The sequence below is a fragment of the Capra hircus genome, chromosome 21, assembly GCF_001704415.2.
Source record: "Capra hircus breed San Clemente chromosome 21, ASM170441v1, whole genome shotgun sequence".
In the NCBI taxonomy this organism is placed as follows: Eukaryota; Metazoa; Chordata; class Mammalia; order Artiodactyla; family Bovidae; genus Capra; species Capra hircus.
Window position 1 is genome coordinate 67,216,351 of NC_030828.1, and position 9,536 is coordinate 67,225,886.

At 51.7% G+C, this 9,536-nt stretch overlaps 1 pseudogene; it reads right to left on the bottom strand.

Moving 5' to 3' along the window:
* LOC102183461 lies at nt 1,281-6,944 on the bottom strand (annotated as a pseudogene).

The following is a 9,536-nucleotide window of genomic DNA, read 5'->3' on the forward strand; positions in this document are numbered from 1 at the left end:
GTGGGGTGCGCTCAGTTACAACAGCCAGCGGGACACAGAGATGGGCCTCTCCAGGAAAGGGGAAGATGGAACCATGTTGGGATCGTCTCTCCCACATCCTAAATTCTCATGAAACATAAAGCTGTACAGCAGGCCTGCCACAGAACTGTCAGATCTCAAGGCTCATCTTGACACCCACTTTCCTTTCCAAAACCTGACTGTCCGGCCCCGCCCCTGCCTGGGTCTGCCTCCTGAGGCAGACGGGCGTCTTGTCAGCAGGGCGGCACCCGGCCAGGTGAGTAGGGCCCAGTGGAGGCAAGGCTGTGGGTAGTGGAGGGTGGGCACAGGTGGGAAACACAAGGTAAGCCCAGACCTCGGGTGCCCGGGGTCAGTCTGCCTAGCCCGGGCAAGAACTGACTCTGAGGAATCCAGCTCAGCTCGCGTGGCCGGAGGCTGAGGCCACAGGAAACACCCCTCTCCATCCTCAGACCCTAAAGAACACGCACCCAGAGGGTGGGGTGGACGCTCCAGCCTTCATCCACCCTCATGTCTGCAGAGGAGCCCACCTGCGGGCCCGCATGGGCCCAGGCTGTGGCCCCAGGGTGGCACCACTGGGTGGGCAGTCACTCCAGCACCCCCTCCCCACCCCTGTCAGAGCGTGAATGCACCCTGACTGACGCCCACCTCCCCCCACCCCTGGAAGCCCACCGCCTCTCTTCTAGGCCCAGACTTTCACCCAGCCTCGGCTCCCAGAAGCCCGGCAGCAGAGCAGATGCGGGCGCAGGGCTAGGGTGTGGAGGCTGGGAGCCCAGCTCTGGAATGAGGGAAAAGGCCTCCTCCCAGAACAAAACACCTGAATATCTCAAGGCGGCTCCTCTTCCAGCAGTGTTTAGTAGCTGGGCCATTAGTTATCTCAACAGAGTTAAATAAATCAAACACAATATTGATGTTTTGTTGGCTATTTGGTCACTTGAATCAAATCTGTAAACTATTTTAGCTGAAAGTTAGAAAAGATTCAACTCACCAGATTTTAAAATTAAGACCAAACAAAAAACAAAAACCACTATATGCAAAGGTTGCAGTGAGTGACACGGAGGGTTTATTCACACCAACTACGTGACAAAAGGAGAGATGACAAAGTGAAGGAAGCGGGAAGTGTGAGCATCAGACTTGCTACCAGATGATTCAATAATCCACGTTCATGGTTACACTTCGGAGTAATAGCAAACGAGGGTAAAGTAAATTCAGCAAGCTTCACTTTAACTCGGCGAAGATTGCGGTGAATTCTGAAGGTGTTCCGTCTAGACTGGAGCTCTGGTTTCCTCGTGGGCTCTTTCCTCTTCCTGCTGCTCCGCGCGGCGAGGCGATCCGTTGAGGGGAGAACAACCGGAGCAGCAGCGAAAAGAGAGGGCGGCTGGGCGGGGAGCAGGTGCGCCCGGGGCCGGGGGCGCGGCTGCGAGGGCCGGCACGGCGCTGCCCCGGCGCCTCCTCTCGGCTACGCGGCCTTTCGCTCTAACCCGGCCCCAGCCGCCCTGCCCTGGGGCGGACCGTCCCGGAGCGGCACCTGCAGTGCCCGCAGGTCTGGCACCCTCGGGCCACGCTCACCGACGGGCCCCGACACCCGAGGCCGTCTTTCCCCCGGGCCGCAGCTTCCGGGTGAGCAGAGGGTACGCCCCGGGCGCGGGCGGGCACCGACCGGAAGCGCGTCGCCGCAGTGCCGGCGCCCGACGGGCCGAGTCGCTTCGCGCAGACCGCAGCCCCTGGCCGCCACCTCGTGTCCTGCGCACTGCCCGCCTGGGGGCGTCTGCTCCCGGGTGAGCCCAGAGCGTGGAACTGGTCTCTCCTTCCAAAGAGAGCTGGGAGTCTGATCAACAGGGGCCCCTTTCGGAGTGCTATTGCAGCAAACGTTTGAAAGCTTAGAGTTCTTTCAAGAAAAATCCTCTCCTGGGGGCTTCTTTGGTGGTCCATGGCTAAGACTCGGAGCTTCCCATGCTGGGGGGCCAGGGTTCCCATCCCTGATCAGGGAGCTCGATCCTGCATGCTGCGACGAAGAGTTCGCATGCCTCAACTTAAAAAAAAAAAAGGTCCCACATGCCCAAACTACGACCTGGTGAAGCCAAATTGAAAAAAAAATGTTTTTTAAGAAAGAAATGTTCTCCAAAATAACAAAAATGTGGAGTAGGGCAGAGCGTGGGGCAACACCGATTATTACAGCAGCAGCAGTGCCCTTATTATCACCAGGCGCTGTTACCTCTGTGGTTCTCTGACACTAACACAGCCACTGGGGACAAAGGCTTTCACACCCCAGTCCACGGTACAGGTGTGACCCTGTGCACACCCACACAGACACCCGAAGTAACATCTACTCCCACACTGTGAGGCCCTTTCTGAGGCTTTCACTTCTACACCACTTAGGGTTGCCAGATTTAGCCATAAAAATATGGGACTCCCAGTTAAATTTGACTTTAAGATAAACAACAAAGACTTTTTATTAGTATGTGTAAGCCCTGTATAACACGGGATATATTTACATTGAAAAAAATGCCTTTATTGTCTGAAATTCAGATTTAACAGAGGTCCTGTATTTTACCTGACAACGCTTTAAAATGCTGGTCACAATCCCCTAACCTGATGTCACTAGTGAGTCTTGGGCCCCTTAGGTGACAGGACCACAGAACTTCTTTCTTTATGGGGAAACCAAGTTAAGTGCAGGAACTAGATTCGAAGCCCTTGGGCACCACCCCTCCCAGCTGTCACACTCTCCTCCCCTCCCCCCACCCCCAGCCCAGCAAAGGCCTGCACTTGCAATAAAAGGTTTGTGTTTGTTTGTTTGTTTTAATCAAGCAAGAATCTGTTAACAGTTTTATTGTTTTTGTGTTAAATACCATGGGGCCGGATTGGAAAAATGAAAAACTCAGTCAACAACTGCTTTACAAGGGATGAGAAAAATCCTGCCTTGATATGAGCAAAGGTAAAGGAGAAAATTTACACTGTACAAGGCACCATTTCCCCACAGAATACCCCCTGGCATTTCCTGAATGAGTGGGATTAGCAATCTAAATAGATCATATTTCAAGAGTTAACAGCAACAGATAAAATTCTAAGGGATCATTAAAATAACATTTGCAAGACTCTGGACAATTCTTGAACTCTTATTAAAACCACAAAGAAAGAGCAATTCTTTACGTGTGAATTTCATAAAGGACTGAATGTGCAATGACACCCTGTAGGGATGGTCTGGTGGCAATGGTGCTTCTGGGACCCGAAGCCCTGCTCTTCCATGTCTCTTTCTAACCATGAGACCGTTGCTGGCGAGGCCTACAGGACACACAAAGCTGGACACACAAAGCGTGGTCACCGTGGACCACACCACCAGTAACACAGTTGTTCCGTTGCTCAGTTGCACCCGATTCTTGGCAACCCCATGGACTGCAGCATACCAGCCTCCCCAGTCCTCCACTATCTTCCAGAATTTGCTCAAACTCGTGGCCATCGAGTCGGTGATGCCATCCAACCATCTCATCCTCTGTCGTCCCCTTCTCCTCCTGCCTTCAATCTTCCCCAGCATCAGGGTCTCTTCCAATGAGTCAGCTGTTCGCATCGGGTGGCCAAAGTATCGGAGTTTCAGCTTCAGTCTTTGCAATGAATCTTTTCTGGTCAAAAGGAAACAAAAGAAATAGCTCCCTGTATGCCTCACTCTTCAAGCTGAATTTCCCAATAAAGAATCTAGTGACGAGGACTGCAGTGATAGCAAGAAGTGAAGGCAGGGGACTGGTGACACTCTCTCTGGAGGCCCCAGCTGAGGTGGATCCAGGTTTCTCCGGATGTGCTGCCTTCTTGAGCCTGAGCCTCCTCCCTCGGGGACTGGTTTTCTTCTTTCAGTTCTCCTTTGGAGCCTCCTTCACCGTTCCTTGAGCTTCCTCGTCTCGGTCTTGTTGAGGGAAACACAGTGGGGCTTAGGCAGGGGTCATCCGGCTTCGCAGCGCTCAGAGGAGCGGCTTTGCTGGGTTCTATGTCCTTCTCTTTATCATTTGCACTGGGCATCTCAAATACACATCTCAACTGAGAACCCATTCATTCATGGGGTTTTGCCTCTTTCTACACGGCTTCCATGTCTGAAACGCTTGGTGGAGCAAAGATCATCTGTACCATAAACTTGTGTTCACTCGTCTCACTGGGGTCACTGTCCACCCTGGGTCAGCGATTCCCCTTTGGGCCTCACACAGTACCCATGAGGTGCTGTCCTCTTCACTTTGAAACACACCTTTCGATCCGATGGATTTCTCGACGTGAGATCTGGAGTGACTCCATCTGTGAAGGGGCCTTTGAATTCGACAGGATCTGTTGTGCTTTGGAAACAGCGCAGAGCCAGGGCGTGCCCACAGCGTGCGGCTGGCTGCAGGTGGGGATGGCAGCGGCATGGCCGGGCCGCCTGAGCCCTGCACCCGCCGCTCTGTCGCCGGCTCGCCGGGCCACCTGCGGGTCCACAGCTCCGGGTCTCATGACTGACGCAGCCCCACACCAGCCGCTGTGGCCACACACACTCTGGAGGTTTTTTAAAGATGACTTTTGTGTGCAGAAACAACTAGTAGCAGTCACTTTGTTTTTCAAATAAAGTTTTTCAGTAAATTAATTAAATTCAATTTATTGAAATACTACATTTAAAAGCATAGTTTTTCCTTAAGTACTGATGTCCAACTTAAAAATCTTTTATGTTCATAAACCTTATGTTCTGTGCTTAGTCACTCAGTCGTGTCCGACTCTTTGGGACCCCGTGGACTGTAGCCCGCAGGCTCCTCTGTCCATAGGAATTCTCCAGAAGAATACTAGAGTGGGTTGCCATGCCCTCCTCCAGGGGATCTTCCCAAGCCAAGGATCGAACCCAGGTCTTCTGCATTGCAGGCAGATTCTTTACTGTCTGAACCACCAGTGAAGCCCAAGAAAACTGGAGTGGGTAGCCTCTCCCTTCTCCAGGGAATCTTCCCAACCCAGGAATCGAACCGGGGTCTCCTGCATTGCAGGCGGGTTCTTTACCAGCTGAGCTACCAGGGAAGCCCCTTTATAAATCCAGTCAATTTTAACAGTCATTTACCAGGGGCCTTCTTTGATTGATGGTCAGTCTCCCTGACAAACCAGCTTAAGTAAAAACTCTTAAACTTTTAAAACTACATATTTAAATGCTTCAAACACTTCAATTCAGTAGTGAACAAAACATTACCTAGCAATACGGTGAGTCCTTGCACAGAAGTATCTTCTTTGCAACCCCTGGCTGTGCTGATGCAGGTGCTGGAGAGAGAAACAGACAGATGGACACATATATACACACCCACGAACCAAGTCATGTCCTAGAAAGGGCAAGTGTTACCCTCTTTATAAACCCGTCCATAACAACCTCTTAGCAGTGACCACTTGTCTGCCTCCTGAATCTCAGTAGAAAATAATTCATTCCAGATAAAGCATTGCCGGCTCCCTTTTGAAGAAAATGAGCATTTTGGGGAGCAGTGGCGCTGAGTGGGAAGGACAGGGAGGCACGTTCACAGCTGGAGAGGTGGAGGACTGGTCTGCTTCAAATGCTGTCCAGCCATCTTTATGGTTAGAGAAAATCAGCCTTCCAAACATCTTGGGATATCACCTTTGGGGTGACAGAGCCGAGCAAGAGCGGGGTTTTGAAGTGCAGATGTAAGGCTCTGTTTCGTGATCCGGGCACTGGTTCTCACAGGGGTCAGTGTGTGAGCAGTCACTGGGCCATGCGCTCTGCATGTAGCTCATGCTTCAGTTTTGTTGTTGGTCAGTTGCCGAGTCACGTCCGACTCTTTGTGACTCCGTGGACTGCAGCACGCCAGGCCTCCCTGTCCCTCACTGTCTCCCAGAGTCTGCCCAAGTTCATGTCCATTGCATCAGTGATGCCATCCAGCTATCTCATTCTCTGACGCCCTCTTCTCCTTCTGCCCTCAGTCTTTCCCAGCATCAGGGACTTTCCAATGAGTTGGCTATTCTCATCAGATGACCAAAATACTGCAGCTTCAGCTTCAGCATCAGTCCTTCCAACGAGTTATTCAGAGTTGATTTCCCTTAAGATTGACTGGTTTGATCTCCTTGCTGTCCAAGGGACTTTCAAGAGTCTTCTCCAGCACTGTAGTCCAAAGGCATCAATCCTTTGGTGTTCTGCCTCCTTTATGGTCCAGCTCTCACAATCGTACGTGAGCACTGGGAAAGCCTAGTCTTGACTGTACAAACTGTTGTTCGCAGAGTATTGTCTCTGTTTTTCAACACAGTCTAGGATTGTCATCGCTTTCCTGCCAAGAAGCAACTGTCTTCTGAATTCATGGCTGCAGTCACCATCCGCAGTGATTTTAGAGCCCAAGAAGAGGAAATCTGTCGCTGCTTCCACATTTTCCCCTCTGTTTGCCATGAAGTAAGGGGCTTGGATGCCATGATCTTCATTTTTTAAATATTTAAGCCGACTCTTTCAACCTCCTCCTTCACACTCATCTAGAGACTCTTTAGTTCCTCTTCACTTTCAGCCAGTAGAGTGGTATCATCTGCATATCTGAGGTTGCTGTTTCTCCCACCTATCTTGATTCCAGCTTGTAACTTATGTGGCATTTCTCATGATGTGCTCAGTGTATAGGTTAAATAAACGGGGTGACAGCAGGCAGCCGTGTCGCACTCCTTTCTCAATCTTGAACCAGTTGTTCCATGCGGGGTTCTAACTGTTGTTTCTTGATCCACATACAGGTTTCTCAGGAGACAGGTAAGATGGTCTGGTATTACCATCTCTTTAAGAGTTTCTACAGTATGATCCACACAGTCAAAGGCTTTGGGGTAGTCGATGAAACAGAGGTAGAGGTTTCTCTGGAATTCCCCTGCCTTCTCTATGATCCAGCGAATGTTAGAAATCTCATCTCTCTTTCCTCTTTCTTTTCTAAACCCAGCTTGGACATCCGGAAGTTCTTGGTCCGCATAATGCTGAAGCCTAGCATGCAGGATTTTAAGAACGACCTTATTAGCATGGGAGATGAGTGCAACTGTCCGACGGTTAGCACATTCTTTGGTACTATCCTTCTTGGGAACTGGGATGAGGATTGACCTTTTCCAGTCCTGTGGCCACTGCTGCGTCTTCCAGATTTGCTGACATATTGAACGCAACACCTTGATGGTGTTATCCTTTAGGGTTTTGAATAGTTCTACTGGAATTCCATCGCATCCACTAGCTTTATTAAAAGAAGTATTTCCTAAAGCCCACTTGACTTTGCTCTCCAGGGTGTCTGGCTCTGGGTGACTGACCACACCTCATGGTTATCCAGTTCATTAAGATCTTTTTTGTACAATTCTTCCATGTATTCTTTCCATCTCTTCTTGATCTCTTCAGCGTCTACTAAGTCTCTACCATTTCTGTTCTTTATTGTGCCCATCTTTGGGTGAAATGTTCCCTTGAGATCTCCAATTTTTCTAAAGAGATCTCTAGTTTTTCCCCTTCTGTTGTTTTCTTCAATACTTCAGTAAAAAGCTCCAAAGTTTGCTTTGAAAGTTAGTTAAGCTTCTCTTCCTCTGGATACCACACTCATAAGCCAAAAGTTCACTTTCTGCAGGCCCAGGTAGAGTAGCCCTTTTACAATAGGGCTTGAAGAGTTTCACCCCAAAGCATCTAGCAGCAAGCACCCCGATGTTAACTCACTGTTCTGGTATTTCAGGTCAACCAGCCGCTCTCCCACCAGGCATCAGCCAGGCCCTGGACAGCCTGGGGTGGTGGGAGGGGCAAGGCTGAGCTCAGCCGTGGACGGGAGCCCAGGCACAGAGTGCCCAGGACAGGCAGATCAGGCTGGTGTAAGGGGAGGGGGAGCAGGGGAGGATGCAGCGTTTAGCCGTCTGGGGAAGGGGCGAAGGAACGGGGGTCCTGACATCCAGGCAGCAGGGGGAGAATCACTGACACCCTAAATGCCACCTTGAAAGTGAAAGTCAGTCACTCAGTCATGTCCGACTCTTGGCGACTCCATGGATTTAGTCCATGGAATTCTCCAGGCCAGAATACTGGAGTGGGTAGCCTTCCCCTTCTCCAGGGGATCTTCCCAACCCAGGGATCAAACCCAGCTCTCCCACATTGCAAGCAGATTCTTTACCAGCTGAGCCACAAGGGAAGCCCAAGAATACTGGGGTGCATAGCCATTCCCTCCTCCAGGGGTTCTTCCCAACCCAGGATTTGAACCAGGGTCTCCTGCACTGCAGGCAGATTCTTTACCAACTGAGCTATCAGGGAAGCCCAATGCCACATTAGAGCTCCCAAATTCAAGTCAATTTTCTCACTGCGTCCCTAGGAGAACTCTTACTACATTGTCCCAGGTTGTACACAGGGCCAACAGGGCCAACACTAACTAGGAAGCAGTCATGCCAGCACCAGGATGAAAAGCTCCTAACCCTGACTACAGACCTGACCCCGCAGCCATCACTCCCAGCCAGAGAAAAGCCCGTGCTCAAACCAACTGAGGCCCAGCCGACCGGGGCCCCGCCTGGGCTCCCGCCTCCATGTCCAGCACTGCCAAAGACAGAGACTGAGCCTGGGTCCAAGCCGGTCACCAGGAACAACAGGGCAAGTCCATGGCCCCCGAGCAAGTGATCCGTCAGGTTCAAAGTGTGGACCACACTGCAGGACACCTTCTTAAATGTCAACAGCCTTACACTTGGGGAGGGCGGTGGTGAGAGTTTGAGCCACAGAGACCCTACAGACATGTGAGTGAGTCTTCCCAGTGCTCTTCTGACTTTTCCCTCATCATCCTAGAGAACTGCTGGAAAGTTCTCTGCCTTAAGGAGATGGGGGAGCACACAGAGATGGAGTCCAAGGCCGAGCCCCTCTGCAAGTTCGTCACTTTCGACAGATCCACGGAAAGAAACCCGCCTCCATTATCACCCAGAGCAGTCAGGGCTCAGCACTGGGCCCTTGGGGCTGGCGACAGGAGACGCGGCTTTGAGCTCAAGTGATCAGGCCCAGGACTTCTTCCCAGATGGCGCAGTGGGGGAGAACCTGGCTGCCACTGCAAGAGACACAAGATGAAGGCCGAATCGCTGGGTAGGGAAGATTCCCTGGAGAGGAAATGGCAACCCACTCCCCATTCTCTTGCCTGGAGAATCCCATGAACAGAGGGGGCCTGGTGGGTTACAGTCCACGAAGTCGCAGAGTCAGACACGACTGAGTGACTAAGCGCACACACCATCAGGCCCGGGTGTGACCCACACCCCTGCCCCTACTGCCTGGGGCGGCCCCCTTCCCCAAGCTCAGTGGGAAGTGCAGAGGGCAAGGACCCTGGCCCCTCCTTTCCTCACTCAGAAAGAAAGGACTCTTGGGGGGACGTAGCCTGGGACGCGAGGCCTGGGACTTGAGCTCCAGCCAGAACATCCGGTTCAGCCGTGGGTGGGCTGAACGGTTCATCCGTTCCTCCACAGGGCCTCACCTGCCTCTGCTGCAGAGTAACACCAGGATTTGTTGATGGCTCAGTCGGTAAAGAATCCGCCTGCAGTGCAGGAGACCCAGGTTCGAATCCTGGGTTGGGAAGAACACCTGG